General features: G+C 45.0%; 1 long non-coding RNA gene across 1 annotated transcript in view; it reads right to left on the bottom strand.

Moving 5' to 3' along the window:
• Positions 1-7862: 7862 nt before the first annotated feature.
• Positions 7863-15109, bottom strand: part of LOC122466507 — a 52497-nt gene continuing 45250 nt past the window's right edge. The window contains exons 2-3 of the long non-coding RNA XR_006292102.1: positions 13195-13347; positions 7863-8020 (exon numbers count right to left, since the gene is read on the bottom strand). This is a non-coding gene — a long non-coding RNA (uncharacterized LOC122466507). The remainder of the gene's footprint in view (positions 8021-13194; positions 13348-15109) is intronic.

Here is a 15109-nt window from a genome sequence, read left to right as displayed (position 1 = left end):
TCACTAGGCCCCTTATAGCTCCAGGTGCTGCCTCACCCTCTTAACTGGCCCAACTAGAAGCACCTGGACTAGAACAGGAACGCTGAGCCCAGTTTAATTTAATGGGACAGCTACCTTGTTACATGGTCACATATTAATATAAGGGGCATTAAAGAAAATTAGTTCCCTATTTTATAAAAAAGCCATTGACAATTCACAAAATAAATAAAAATCACACAAAGCAGATTTAGATGTGTTACGATTTCTTTCTCCCAGGACTAAAAAGTTGCAAAGCAAACAGAGCGGTCAATACATTTCATGTGTATGACAATAATTCATTAAACACCCATGACCATCCATCTATCATTTATACTCTGTTGAAATAGTTTTAGTGTATTTTGCCCTTTGATTTCCTTTTTCTAAAATTGCTTCTTAGAGTCCTGAATACTGCCATATTTTAGTGATGCTTACCATTTGATCAGCCTGGTCAGCTAACCCCCTGAAAGTTGTAATCTTGTTAATGAATGCTACATAGCTATTAATAGTAACATATCAAAGCACTAGGTAAAATAGATGCTTATTTTGTATAGCACTGTTTGTCACCAAGATAAAACACCTTGTTATTTTATGCATGAAATCAATTGATTTCAATTTCCTGGCATATGTTTCAGTTCTCTTCACTTATTAGTGGCTTTCCCAGAGGAGAGGGAAGGGGTAGGAGTAGGAGTAGGAGAGCTAGAAGCCGATTTTGCCAGTTTCAGGTTAGCAGGTGGTGACACTTGAGGTATAATGGTTTCAAAAATTCTGAACCCACGGTTCTTGTAATTATTCAGAAGACAATTCCTTATCAACAGATCTTGTTCACATCTCTGAATGTGAGCATGTTTATAGGATACCAATTTTTTTTGCCATAGAGAAAGACGAATTCTTCTCTGATTTATGTTGAAACAGTGGGTCTGAGAGCAGAATTTGACTCACACTTTTATCTGGAGTGTCCGACTACACTGTAGAACTGTACCAATGCAAACTGAAGTGATGGATTTGTACTGGTGCAAGTTACCTTGGTGCAGTATGTCCATACTATATATCTTGTTTCTGAACCAGTTCCACCGCACATAGCACTTGAATAAAATGTTGCAGTTGCTCTGCATTTGGGTACTTATTTCATAATTTCCAAGATAGCTCTCTGATGCAGTAGATTATGGGAAATAGAGCAAAGTATTCTGGGAGTCTATAGGAATTGAGAGAGAGGTTGATACTCTGACAACTCACTAGAAATTACAGCCACTTTTCTCTCCTCATCCCCCCCCCTCCCCAACATATTCTCAAAATATTAGTCAAACAAACAACTGCTTTACAGAGAGAGTCAGAGTTCTGCTGCATGTCCTGAAAATTCGATGGTGAGACTGTCCACAGTATATTGCAGGCAGCCAGAGACAAAGATCTGGACATGAACTTAATGCTGCAATTCCTAGATGTTGATTGCTGCCCTAGTGCTAAACTATAGACTATCACTGACCATGGCAAGAAAATCTTTTAATATAAGATGTTACAAAAGAGAAGCTAGCACTTTGCTAACTTCTCCACTATTAGCCCAAACTGGAAGGCCTGATCCAAATTCCCATTCTTACCACCAATATGTCAGCAAGATTGATTTAGGTCTAAATTCACATACTGGGCCCATCTTTGAGAGTAGTTTAGTTTTATCATGATGTAAGGATTTCTGCCAACAAATTGATTTGTAATCAGTCCATTTATGGAAAATTAATTGGCACATTATGCTCCACTTAGTGTCAGACCTATAGCAAAATGGAGTTCTATGTTACTAATCAATTTAATGAGATCCTGGCCTTACCCCTCAGGCAGTAATAGAAGTACCGAAATGCACCAGAACTCTTGTAATTCTGCAGTGCATGGGAGGACAAGCAGAGAGGCTGCACGAGGGCTTTTGAAGCCCAAAGTACACTAGGAGCTAAGCACTATGGTGGCTCATTCTAGAGGTAGGTGTAAGGAAAGTTGTTGAGAGAGAGGGTAGAGTGGCAGGGCATGGACAAGTATATTCACAAACTGTGTATATTCACTGGAAGCGAACTAAGTAAGGCGAGGTGGAAGGGAGGGGGTATGTGTACCATGGCTATCGCTGCCGCCCTTTTTTGGGGGGTAGGGTGGGGGGGCGGTAAAGAGGATTCAGTCCTATCAGACTGTAGAACTGGTTATCAGGGGAAGCCTTGCTACAGTTGACATTATCACCCTTCAAGTTGTATCTTTTTGCTCTATTCTTTTATTCTGTCCATAAGGAAGACGGGATGGCTAACCTAAGCGTTATGATTAGAGGGGAATTTTACAATGTACCACAACTTTGGAATTAACTTTTTTGATCATGTTAAGACTAAGAGTAAAAGACTACTCATTTCACTGCAACAGTAAAAATAAAATCCCGTTTGTGCACAAATTCCACCAAGATTTCAATGATTTCCACCCTACCATCAACCTCAGCCCACACAAGAGGTCCATTTCCTAGACACTACAGTGATAATAAGTGATGGTCACATAACCACCACCCTATACCGGAAACCTACCTACAGCTATACTTACCTACAAGCCTCCAGCTTTCATCCATGATCCATTGTCTACAGCCAAGCTCTAAGATACAACTGCATTTGCTCCAACCCCTCAGACAGAGACAAACACCTACGGAATCTCTATCAAGCATTCTTAAAACCACAATACCCACCTGGTGAAGTGAAGAAACAGATTGACAGAGCCAGAAGGGTACGGAGAAGTCACCTACTACAAGACAGGCTCAACAAAGAAAGTAACAGAACGCCACTAGCCATCACCTACAGCCCCCAATGAAAACCTCTCCAGCGCATCATCAAGGATCTACAGCCTATCCTGAAGGACGATCCCTCACTCTCACAGACCTTGGGAGAGAGGCCAGTCCTCGCTTACAGACAGCCCCCGAACCTGAAGCAAATACTACACACAACAAAACACCAACCCAGGAACCAAACCCTGCTACAAACCCCGGTGCCACCTCTGTCCACATATCTATTCAAAGGACACCATCATAGGAACTAACCACATCAGCCACACCATCAAGGGCTCGTTCACCTGCACATCTACCAATGTGATATATGCCATCTTGTGTCAGCAATGCCCTTCTGCCATTTACATTGGCCAAACTGGATAGTCTCTATGCAAAAGAATAAATGGACACAAATCTGATATCAGGAATCATAACATTCAAAAACCACTAGGAGAACACTTCAATCTCTCTGGTCACTCAATAACAGACCTAAAAGTGGCAATTCTGCAACAAAAAATCTTCAAAAGCAGACTCCAACGTGAAGCTGCAGAACTGGAATTAATTTACAAACTGGATACCATCAGATTAGGCCTGAATAGAGACTGGGAGTGGTTGGGTCATTACAAAACCTAAACTTAAATTTCCCCAATACTAATTTCTCCCTACTGTTACTCAGACTTTCTTGTTAACTGTCTGTAATGGGCCACTCTCTTACCACTTCAAAAGTTATTTTTCCTCCCTTGATATCCTGCTGTTGATTGATTTATCTCGTTAGACTGACCTCACACTTGGTAAAGCAACCCCCATCCTTTCCATGTATTTATACCTGCTCCTGTATTTTCACTCTATGCATCTGATGAAGTGGGTTCTAACCCACAAAAGCTTATGCCCAAATAAATGTGTTCGTCTCTAAGGTGCCACAAGGACTCCTCGTTATTTTTGCTAATATACACAATGTTTTTTCAAGAATTGCTATTGCTTATGTTATGCTGCAAAGATCAGTGAGGGCAGACCATGATCTGCTGAGTAACTATTGGTCACGCAAGGCAAGTCTGCCTAGAAACTCTGATACAGATTTTTTTTTTAAACATTAAATCTCTTCTTTGAGCACTATTCTGCATACAAAAGATATGTTCACAAGGACAGTCTGCTAGACCTATGCACTGTCCCAGGCTCTTCGGGGGTGAAAGAGGGCAATGTGGATGAGAGGGGGCAAGATAGGGAGTCTCACTTTTGAACACTTGGGGTGAAATCCTGGCCCCATTTAAATTTTGCCTTTGACTTTGGGGTCAAGATTTTGTGCTTTGTTTTGTGATTTAGTTATAAAATTTGGGGAGGTAGCTGCATTCTTTTCCTCCCTATCATTCTCCTAGCCATCCCTCCCATTTTTCTCTCCATGTTTTCCCCACTCCCATCTGTCCCCCTACATGCTCATTTTCCCTCCCCACTTTTACCCTCACAGTCTCATATTCTTCACACTCTAGAGTACGTCCTTACATTCCCCTGTTCCCCACATTCCCCTGCAACCTCTCAGTGTTCCTCCTTGTAATAGAGCTGGACTCACCCAGCGGCGCCTCCTGCTGGTTGTCCTTGGGAATTAGCTAGTCAGCCTCTGGAGCACCCCCTGTCTTCTGGTGATCCGCCTCCTACTGGGGTGCTGCCCCCTGGCAGTAAACCCCAACAATCCCTGAGGGTTTCCCCGGGGAACCCCACCGACCACCCCCACCTCGCCTCAGTCTTGGCTACTGCCAGTCATCGCTTGCACCTGCCCACTTCCCGGGTTTTCCAATACGACCCCACTACAGTCAGAGAGCAGGCCTCCTCCGCTCAGGTCAACTGGGTCAAGAGCTCTGGCCTGGTGGTCGGGGATGGGCGGCAGGCGAGCTCCCTCCCACCGCTGCTCTATCTTGGTGTTTACCTTTCTGCCATGCATCCGTCTCCGCAGGAGAGCTGGCACGGTTTACAGGTTCTGGCTACACTTCTCCCCACACTTATTCCTCTTTGCACACCCTATCCATGGCCCCACGAAGTCGTGAGACCTCCTCATCAACCTCCTCCAGGCCCTGGCCAAAGTTTCCATCTATAATACCAGGAGGAGAATATTGGACGAGGGGGTGCTCTGCAACTGTGGGGCCTATTTCCGCTCCTCCCTAGTTTCACGTATCCGGGCAGAGTTCCACTGGGCAGCATCCACTGGCTCCCTTGACAACTTTGAGGAGCAGTGGGCGCTGTCCAGGGTTCTCTGCTCGGTGTCCCCATCCGGTATCCTTGTTTTGAACCTATGACCTTCACTCTGATCCCTGTTTTTCATTAGTTGTCCCCCGCATTTACTTGGTCCCTGGGTCCAGTGGTCCCTCCCGCTAGGCTGGGGGAGGGGCCTTTAGAAGTGGGCGGGCTTGTGCCCGCGCACCTCCCAGGTTTTCCAATACAACCCCACTACAGTCAGACAGCAGGCCCCCTCCTCCCGGGTCAACTGGGTCAAGAGCTCTGGCTTGGTGGTCGGGTGGCAGGCGAGCTCCCTCCCACCCGCACTTCAGGCCATCTGGTGGAGCGCGGGTCCACTGCTCTATTTTGGTGTTTACCTTTCTGCCACTCATCCGTCTCTGCCAGAGAACTGGCACGGTTTACAAGGCAGGGTGACTGAGCAGCTCTGGTAATGGACAGGACTACTCTGGTGCCTCTCCCTTTGAGGGAAGGCACTGGTACTCAATCAACTAGTCCTATCCATGCTCTGGTACTGGCTCAACACCCTGGTCCCGGCCCCAGGCTTCCTGGCCTACCTCCAGACAGCAATTCTGGAGTTCTTTTGGCCAGGACTGCACTGGGTCACTGCAGGGGTCCTCCATCTGCCCCTGGAGGAGGGAGGGCAGGATCTGAAGTGCCTATGCACTCAGGTCCATGTCTTCCACCTCCAGGCCCTGTAGAGGCTCCTTTATGGTGCAGGTAGTCTGGCGTGGAGAGTACTGGTGCATGCCTTCCTGTGCCGCTTCCAAGGGCTCCGATATGACTGGCGGCTCCTCTATCTCGATCCGAGAGGTCTTCCGTGAGACCTCTCCAGGCTGCCGGTCTTCTACCAGGACCTCCTCCGGACCTGGAAACTGTTCCCAGTGACCAGGTCCTGTGTGGCCACCGAGGGGGCAGATCTCCTTGCGGAGCCCCTGCTACACAGCCCCCAGCTCCGTGTGCAGGTGGCAGAGTCCTCCTTGATGCGCTAGAGGTTGGTGCTGGCAGAAGTCAGAGTCGGAGACCTCCTGGATTACGACCGGGGAGACTGGGTAGATCCCCTGACGCTCGCTCAGCGTATGGGGCTCTCCAGGCCTTGTACTCCCCCGGCGCGTACTTCAGGAGGTGAGGGCTGCTTTGCCGCCCACTGCTAGGGCTTACTTCAACTGGGTCCTGCACAAGGGCATGCCCCGCCTACCCTCCATCCCAGGCCCTCCAGACCTTTTCATCGGGCCCCTCCCCCACGGACCCAACCGTTCCTCCTGCCCCTTCTCTGTGAGCCGGCTGCACAACTTGCAGCCAGTTCATTTCCAGACTGTGCCAAGGAAACACCTATACACTCTCGTGCTCCACACCCTTTACTTCCTCACCCTCATGTCCCGCCCTGACAAAAAGTGGCGGGACCTCCTGCCACCTCTAGAAGGTGTGGAGTCCTGGTGGGCCAGCCTATACTCCACCCTGGTCCTGAGGCCCGTCGGGGATATCAGCTGGCTGCTCCTTCATGGGTCAGTGAGCACGGGCATGTACTCGGCGCAGTTTATCCCTATCCCGGATACCTGCCCCTTCTGCGGCGTGAGGGAGACTCTGGCACGCGTTTACTTAGAGTGTGCCAGGTTGCAGCCCCCATTCCGGCTCCTCACAAATATTCTGTTACGTTTCTGGCTGCACTTTTCCCCTCACCTCCTTCTCTATACACTCCCTATCCATGGCCCCACAAAGTCACGGGACCTCCTGGTCAACCTCCTCCTGGTCAACCTCCTCCTGGCCCTGGCTAAATCAGCCATCTATAAAACCCGGGAGAGGAGGTTGGCCGATGGAGACTCCTGTGACTGTGGGGCCTGTTTCCGATCCTCTGTCCGTTCACGTATCTGGGCAGTGTTCCTCTGGGCGGCATCCAATGGCTCCGTTGATGCCTTTGAGGAGCAGTGGGCGCTGTCCGGAGTTCTCTGCTCAGTGTCCCCTGTCAGTCTCCCTTCTTTTAACCCTTTGACTGCATTCCTGTCCCTGTTATTTCATTCGTTGTCCCCTGGAATCATTTGGTTTCCAGGTCCTGTGGATCCTCCCCTTTGGCAGGGGGGGTCCTAGAGCAGTGAGTGGGCTTCTGCCCACCCACTTCCAGAAACCAATAGGTACGCTCCTACACCCCACATCAGTCTTAGACTCCTGCCTCCGAACAGGATTGTCATCTTCACTAAGTGCTGCCTGACTTCTGTCAAATTGGGAACAATGTGTTTTATCTGTAATCTTTAACTGGCCAGCCTCACTTACTCCTGCAAAAGCTGTAGGGAAATAGTGGCCATCTTAACTGCTGACAGCTTGTGGCTTCAATTGCATTGAAGGTAATGTAATATGAAGGCCATTTAGGGCAAAGACAAAAGTTCACACAAATTTTGTGGACAACAGGATAGATGGTAAACCAACTGACTCAAAACATTTATCACAAGACTACTGATAATATTGAATAAGTTAACTGACTACTTACAAATGGTTTGGTGTGAGAGTTTTGAGTGAAGGTTTCTGTGAGATCTTATTTATATGTGACCCAGCACATCCATCCCTAATTGTAGCATAGGGTAATCAATATAATCTGCAAGGTATAGAGTGGTAACTGCATTGGCTATAAGAATCTGTATAAAGTCTCTGGAGACTTGATAGTTTTCCATATTCCTTCCAGAAATTATATAAATGCTCTCAGCTGTGTTGCAGCTTCTTAAATGAAGATCTAATACTACATTATGAAAACCTACAACTACATCTTTCTCACTGGGATATGTGGAAAGAGAAATCAAAATTAGACATACAAATGACAACATAATTATAACTTTAAGACAATAAAACAAACAGCCTATAAGTCATTCTGTCACCAAAGTCATTTTGTCTCACATTTATTGAAACTCTGAGTACACAAATAAAAAACAGAAATGCAGTAAATTGGCAGATGATAATATGGATCCTTTTATCAGACAGCCTTGTCTTTCTTGTAAAGCATCATGTGCAGACAATTATGTCCTAGAAATAAAGATGATTCTAGAGTTGGTAAATAGTGTGGGTAAAATGACTACTGTGACCACAACAGATACAAAGAATCTGAGCAACATTATTCATGTGCCCTAGTATAGATAATATAATGCTGAGAGCAGTCAGTTACAAATATGTCATTACAGTTTACTTACATTTCTAATATAGATGCCACCATAGAGAAAACCACTAACTACAGTACTACAGAGGGAAAGGAAAGTCATTCTTTCTTAATGAATTTGTATTTATAAGCACACAGTCCTTAGGTGTTGGAGGGGAGGCAGAAGGTATCTCTCCTGGCTCTGACTCTCAAAAACCTGTCAGGTCTCTCTCTCTCTCTCTCTCCCACCCCCCCTCCTCCACGCCAGTATTGTGTGTGTTTTTAATTCTGCAATGCTACATCATTCTTTCTGACTTGGAACTAACTGAAGTACACAAAAAAATAAAAATAAAATTCAAGGTTCTAAAATGAAATCCCTTAAAATAAGGAAGTGTGATTCCTTCCTTATTAATCAGCTTCAGCTGGGTATAGTACTGAGCTGTCTCCACCATTGCCTGCAACAGGACCCAAATGCCTGATATGTTAGCATTTCTGAGATACCTCAAGCAAAACCATTTCACATATTGTGTGCTGGGTAATAACATGAGAGGATGCCACGTTTCTAAAATTAAACTGGCTTTTTATTAAGATAACTATTTGCAGAGATGCAGCAACTGCAGCTCATGTTCCAGCCAGAGACGACTTGTACCTGCCGATAGGGGAGGGCGGACAATAGAAAGATGGGGGCGGGTAGTGAGGCAGTGTGGCTCCCTGCTGCCCCAGAGAGGGACAAGCCCATCCGGAGGCCACGGTGGGTGGAGCTAGGGAGCTCTGAGCCCACCCCCCAGAGGGTGAGGCGGCAACCTGGAAGTATAAAGGCGCGCCCTCAGAGCTCACTGGAGGGCCAGCTACCAGGGAGGCCAGACACCTCCAGCCTAGCCTGTGACTAGGAAGCCCCTGCAGCCCAAGGTGCATGCCAGGGCTGGCCCGACTTGCCCTGTGCCCACTACCCGGAGGAGTTGTCAGATCTGCCCTGGGCCCGCTACCCAGAGGAACCCATGGGGCTGGACCCCCTGGAGAACACCACCGTGACTCAGGTACCACAAGAGGGGGAGTCAGGAAGTAGCCCAGGGGCAGCCGACCCTAGTCTGGCTGTGGCACTGCCAGAGCCCATGTCAGTGTGTTGCGGCCAGGAACCCCACTGACACAGCAGTGATCTTCTACCGCTGCTAGGGTCCTGGGCTGGGATGCAGTGGTGTCCCCTGTGCCAGCCAACTTGTGGGTGGCAGTGTCCCAGACTGTTTGGAGGCCTGAGCTCACTATTGTTTGTACTGTCACTGCTCAGCCCTGCCTGAGCTCCTGACTCATTATTGGCCCGCCCTGACCTAGGGCCCTGGCATAACTATACTTAATTTTCTGCCTCCCCAAGAGCTGCCAGGGAAGACTTCTGTGGCCGAACTAATTCCCCAGTCCTCAGCTGTGGTGTAGTGAGCTGGTGTGGCTCCCCACTGTCCTGGAGAGGGTCGAGTCCCGGCTAGCCCCTTTGCAGGGGGACATGACCACCCCATGTTTTGCCTCTGGGAGGAACCTTCCAGCCCCACCTCCTGGTCCAGGGCAGCCAATCCTGCCAGCTCCTAGGGGGTTGGGGCCACAGGATTGGGAAGCACGTGCCTCTGGGTCAGGCTGGGTGGAGGCTCCACCACAGTTTGTTCCTGGAGCTCCTGTACCCTTGTCGACACCTCAGCAGGGGGAGAAGTGCTGGCACTACCCCAACTCTGGACAGTTTGAACACAGGGAACCTGCTCCTGGCACTTTCCCCAGTGACTCCCCGCCTGTGCCTGGCCCAGGACTGCCATGCTTTTCCTGCTAGAGTTACTTGTGGGAGGGTGGGCTCTGTCCTTCTCCCACTGTGCCTCCTCACCCCTGAACATTTCTGGCTCACTCGGCCCCTCTCCCCAGCAGCCAGGCCCAGGCAGGGAGTGAAAGGAGTGGGATGGAACTTCTTCTGCCTCTGTGCAGTGCGCATCTGGGGAGGCAGCAGTTGCGCACCCCCTCTGCTCCCTGCCCAGGCCTAAGCCCAGCTGTCAGGGACAGGGGATGAGTAGGCCAGAAACAGGCCGGGGGAGGTGGGGAGGTGCAGCAGAAGGAGGACAGAGTTCTTCCCTCCCCCTCCCCCAGCAGGCAGAGCAAGCCCTGCAATGGCAGCTTACCACCCACAGAAATCTGGAGGGCAAGTGACCCGGCATTCTCCCACACACGTTGCCTCTGGTTCCAGCCATGTGCCCAAACAATTGGTTTTTTGTTTTTTTTTTTTTGTATCTCCTCCAAACTTTTCCCACCTGCAATCTGGGTTCCTCTTTCCAAGTTCTATACAGGTTGCTACCACCACCACTGAAGTCTTTCCACCTGTGTAACTTTTGAAAACAAGGCTGTTCTTTCTTCTCATCCTGCTTTGATTATTTTCAATGGCTCCATTATGCTGAAGCTATTGACAGTGTAATTCATGCCTAAAAGCTGTACAACTACTTTTGAATAAGCACATAAATATAAAGCTTTCAAACAGTCTGGATTCTCTAATTGGAAAAATGCTTAAGGTGAATTTCAGAGGCAGCAAGTTTCTTCGTGTTACCCTGAAGCAGTAGATGGTCTTCAAAAGATCACAGACTGCTGGTGACCTGCTAACTTTTCAGTTTTCTCAGAAGAAAAAAAGTCAATGTGCTAATGAACATATGTAGTATACATTATCTTGACAGACAAGGACTAGCTTTCATAGAATATCAGAGTTGGAAGGGACCTCAGGAGGTCATCTAGTCCAACCTCCTGCTCAAAGCAGGACCAATCCCCAATTTTTGCCCCAGATCCCTAAATGGCCCCCTCAAGGATTGAACTCACAAGCCTGGATTTAGCAGGCCAATGCTCAAACCACTGAGCTATCCCTCCCCAGCCATGATACTGAACAAGCTGAAAAATACACCCTTAAGTGTGGAAAGATGCATTGAAACTTTATTCAGTAGCTTTGTTTGCAGACAAAATATAATCCTGACATTTCAAAATGGGGGGGAGAGAGAGAGCAGACACAAATTCACAAGTTCAGTTATTCAAAATGAGATAATGGCAATCATAGCTTTAAAAATCATGAAAGATATTTGAGAAGTTTTCTGTAAAGTGATATACAGTTATGGCAGATGAAACTGACTTTAACAAAGAGCAAGTAATTTTATGCCGGCAATATGTGGATGTGAATGTTCACGAAGAGTTCTTTGGACTGAACAGTGTAATCTGTGCATAAGCAAAGATAATGCAATCAGAAATTAGAGAGATATTGTTGTATCTAAATGTGAGGACTAGAGGACAATATTATGATGGTGCTGTTAATATGGCAGGTTTAGTATCAGCTGTAACAACTAGAATGCAACAGGAAGAACCAGAAGTTATATATACTAATTGTGATGAGAATGCTTTGAATGTGGCTTGCCAGAACACTATTAAAAATATTCTAAAAGTGAATCCTGAATCTCTTTAAAAAAAATTTAAAAAGTTGCCCAAGATGCCAGTTTTCGGGAAATAAAATATCAAGTGTTAAGTTTGTCACCAGGCATGAATGGCCTCTGTCCAACAAGACTGACTCCCTATATAGAAACATTGACTTCAGTTTGAGAACTACTGTTTGCAACCTTCCTAGTTGCAAAGGATGCAACAAAAATTCTAAAAATGAGAGCTCAAATTGTTGGCATAGCAGCTCAAATGGAAAAGTTTAACTTCCTCTTTCGTACTGAACTAGATTTATAAACCCACCATCTATACAATGTACACAAGCTCTTCAAAACTCTGCCAGGGTCAGACTTTCAACAACAGGAGGCCAGTCTGTCATGAAAAGAACATTTAATTCAATTCAGTCCAACCAATCAGAGGAAAGGTACAACTTATTCTGGGGGCAAATCATCAGAAAACGCTGAAAGTTGGAGATTGAAGCTCAGGCATTCTGAGGAAGAGAACTTCTTAAGAGACATGCAAATAGAGATAGGTAAGCCCAGTTACCTAAGGTCAGCAAAGGAATTTTACAAGCACATGTACTTGGAAGTAACTGAGTTTACAATGTCTACTATTCAATAAAGTTTTGAACAGAAAGGTACAAAATTATTCAAGATAAAAGAAAAGGAGTACTTGTGGCACCTTAGACTAACATAACTCCAAATATAATAAAAATACAAGATTAAGACATTTTTCAGGTGTATGGTTTCCGTTTCAACCATGATCAATGGATTACTCAGCTTCATTTGTTACAAGCCAGTTTACAGAAAGATAATTGAAGTCAGTTCAGAAATGTCCCGCTTTGCTAAGTCCAGTTGAACATCAGCTGTTTTCTGAAGTGGTTTAAATTGGTAAAAATGATTTTGGTAGTACTGGCAACTAACATCGTAAATGAGCATAATTTCAGTGCTCTATGTTGTATTAAAACATTGCTTCAATGTGCAATGCGACAATCAGGGTTTACGATTTACCAAGTATATCAGGTTAAAACTGATAAATATACATGAGTGTCTGGCATGCACAAAATTGTGCATAAATGTTTGCATATACAATTAACTGAGTGTGCAAAATTGTTTATACAAAATTACAGGCCGCATTTTTCTTTCATGTGGCCCTATATGCTTATTGGACTAGCATGGTGCTGTTATTTGCTGTGCTGCTGAATGTTTGAAAATTTGAGAGAGACAAAATTACCCTTTCAAACAGTGTTGCAAATTATGGTAAAGATAGCTATTAAACTGTATGTCCCAACTTTTTATTTTGGAAAAGAACATCAATTTCAAGTTGAATTTTGCAGCTCCAGGTATGCATTCTTTCCCAAAATATTGGGGAGAAAATGTTGTACACTCCTGGGGATGGGAAAGGAAGAGGGATGTATCTTAAGTTAGTGTACCTTTGGGACTTGGGTCAGGGGACATGCACTACACAAAGAAAGGTTAAATGAAAAGAGGATGCTGGCAAATTGATACATTTACTAGTGTCAGAACTGAAAAAACAAAAGTAGGCTTGCAGAATAAGTACAGTTTAAGGTTAAGATATTATACTGACATTTAAAGATACGAGAGTATCTGTAAATTTATCTCCATTAAATCACCTTCTGTTGAAGCTTTGCCACAAATGTGAGTTTGATAGTTGGAGCTCATAAGCAGAAAGGTTTCCTTGCTGTTTGGTCCATGCCATTTTCTTCATTCAGCACAAAATCTACCAGAAGCAGAAAAAGACTAGCCAGTCTTCAGTCACACATTGCCTGTTAATCAGATTAGGTTTAAGATCCTCGTTAAAATCTTCCTTTGCAGATAAAAGACAATTTTCCTGAATCACGAGACTATAAGTTATCAGAAGCTACTAAAAAACCTCTAAAGACTCATACACTTGAATGTGTGGTTTTTGGTATGATCCTCTCTATTTGCCAAGTTCTACATAGGATATATTATAAAAACCAAATCAATCTTCTGGATAAAAACACTTCAACATACATTCTGTGGCCTTCAAAAGCTTCTCTCCTGGGCAAACGTTAATTAACTATTCCAATAAAGTGGTAATACAAAATGTATATTAAGAAAAACCAGGTGTATATAGACTGGAATTATCACACCATCCCCTATGTGATGGAAAAATACAGCCTGAATTATTTGAATAATCTCCCTTCTTACTTGTTCCTTTAGCTATCAGACCAGTTAAAGTATCTTATTTCCCATACTCTGTCTCCAACTCAGCTGAATGAAAATAATGGTACTTATGCAGTATTTTGGAGCTCTCAAAAACTTTAAATATTTATGGCAACAGAATATATTTCATGAGCACAGTTGACTATACAGAAAGCTAAAGAAGAGGGTTAGGATGGCTATCAGAAGATTTATTTAAAAGATTCTTTATCAGTTTGTGAAACAGGCTTCTAAATGTGAAGCTGGGATTGGTAAGGCAGAGAAATTAAACACTACTGTGGCCAATTCGGGCACATTTCTGCCACTGTAACTCAGTGCCTTACTATGTAAGTCCAACTGAAGTCCATGAGCCTCCACAACATAAGGATGGCAGAAGTGGGCCTTTAGCAAGAAATAACATAAGCTGTATTGTAATACTTGCTTATAGAAATCACAATGATTTACTGGAACACTGCAAGTATCAACCTCAGCACCACTGGCAAAACTTAGCTTCCTACTAACCTGTTCTCCCCACCCCACATCAGATAGCATTTCTACAGTATCCTTTATAAAACTCAGACCACAATACAATTAAACAATGACAAACAATGGACAATGGTAAGGTTGCTGGTGTGCTCAGGCCATAGCCTTTCAGGCTGACCAATACTGTCTCATTGTTTCCTTCTACGCCATCTGCCTGTATCCATCTGTTGTCACTCATCTATAGCTTCTGTCATCGACATGGCAACTGCCACTCAGTCAGATAGATTAACTATGCCAATGGAAGAGCTCTTCAGTTGGCATAGAATGTCCTCATTAAAGAGCTGCAGCTGTGTCAATGCAGCATTTTAAGTGTAGACTTGCCCTAAGATTGTAAACTCTTTGGGGCAGGGACTGTTTTTTGTTCTGTGTCTGTACAGCATCTAGCAAAATGGGGCCCTAGTCCATGACTGAAACTCTTAAACATTACAATAATACTAATAAACAGAACTACTATTAGTAGTAGTAGTAGTAAATAATTAAGGACAATTTTGAGACTTAACATCTCAGGTATCCTGCACTGGGCAAAACTGGTCAAAATATCAGGAAAAATTTGCAGGAGATGTAACTGAAATTTGAATCTTTTTCAATCTTCTAATAGGGTCTAACAATGGATCATCTCTCTGTCACTTTCAAATGTAATCCAGATGAGCAGAGTGAGAATTATTACAATGTCATACCTATTTGGTGGTCAATCTTTAATGAGTCTCCAGTTCCCAGTGGCGAAGTGTCCACATCAAAAAATCCATCACTGCCATTGGCATTACTTTGTATTCTTGCTGACAATCTAAATGTGGGGACTGAACTGCCATTTCTCTTTCTTAA

This window comes from Chelonia mydas, chromosome 7 (assembly GCF_015237465.2).
Source record: "Chelonia mydas isolate rCheMyd1 chromosome 7, rCheMyd1.pri.v2, whole genome shotgun sequence".
NCBI lineage: Eukaryota > Metazoa > Chordata > Testudines > Cheloniidae > Chelonia > Chelonia mydas.
Note: the sequence above shows the minus strand (reverse complement) of the source record. Positions and strands in the feature narration are given on the sequence as shown.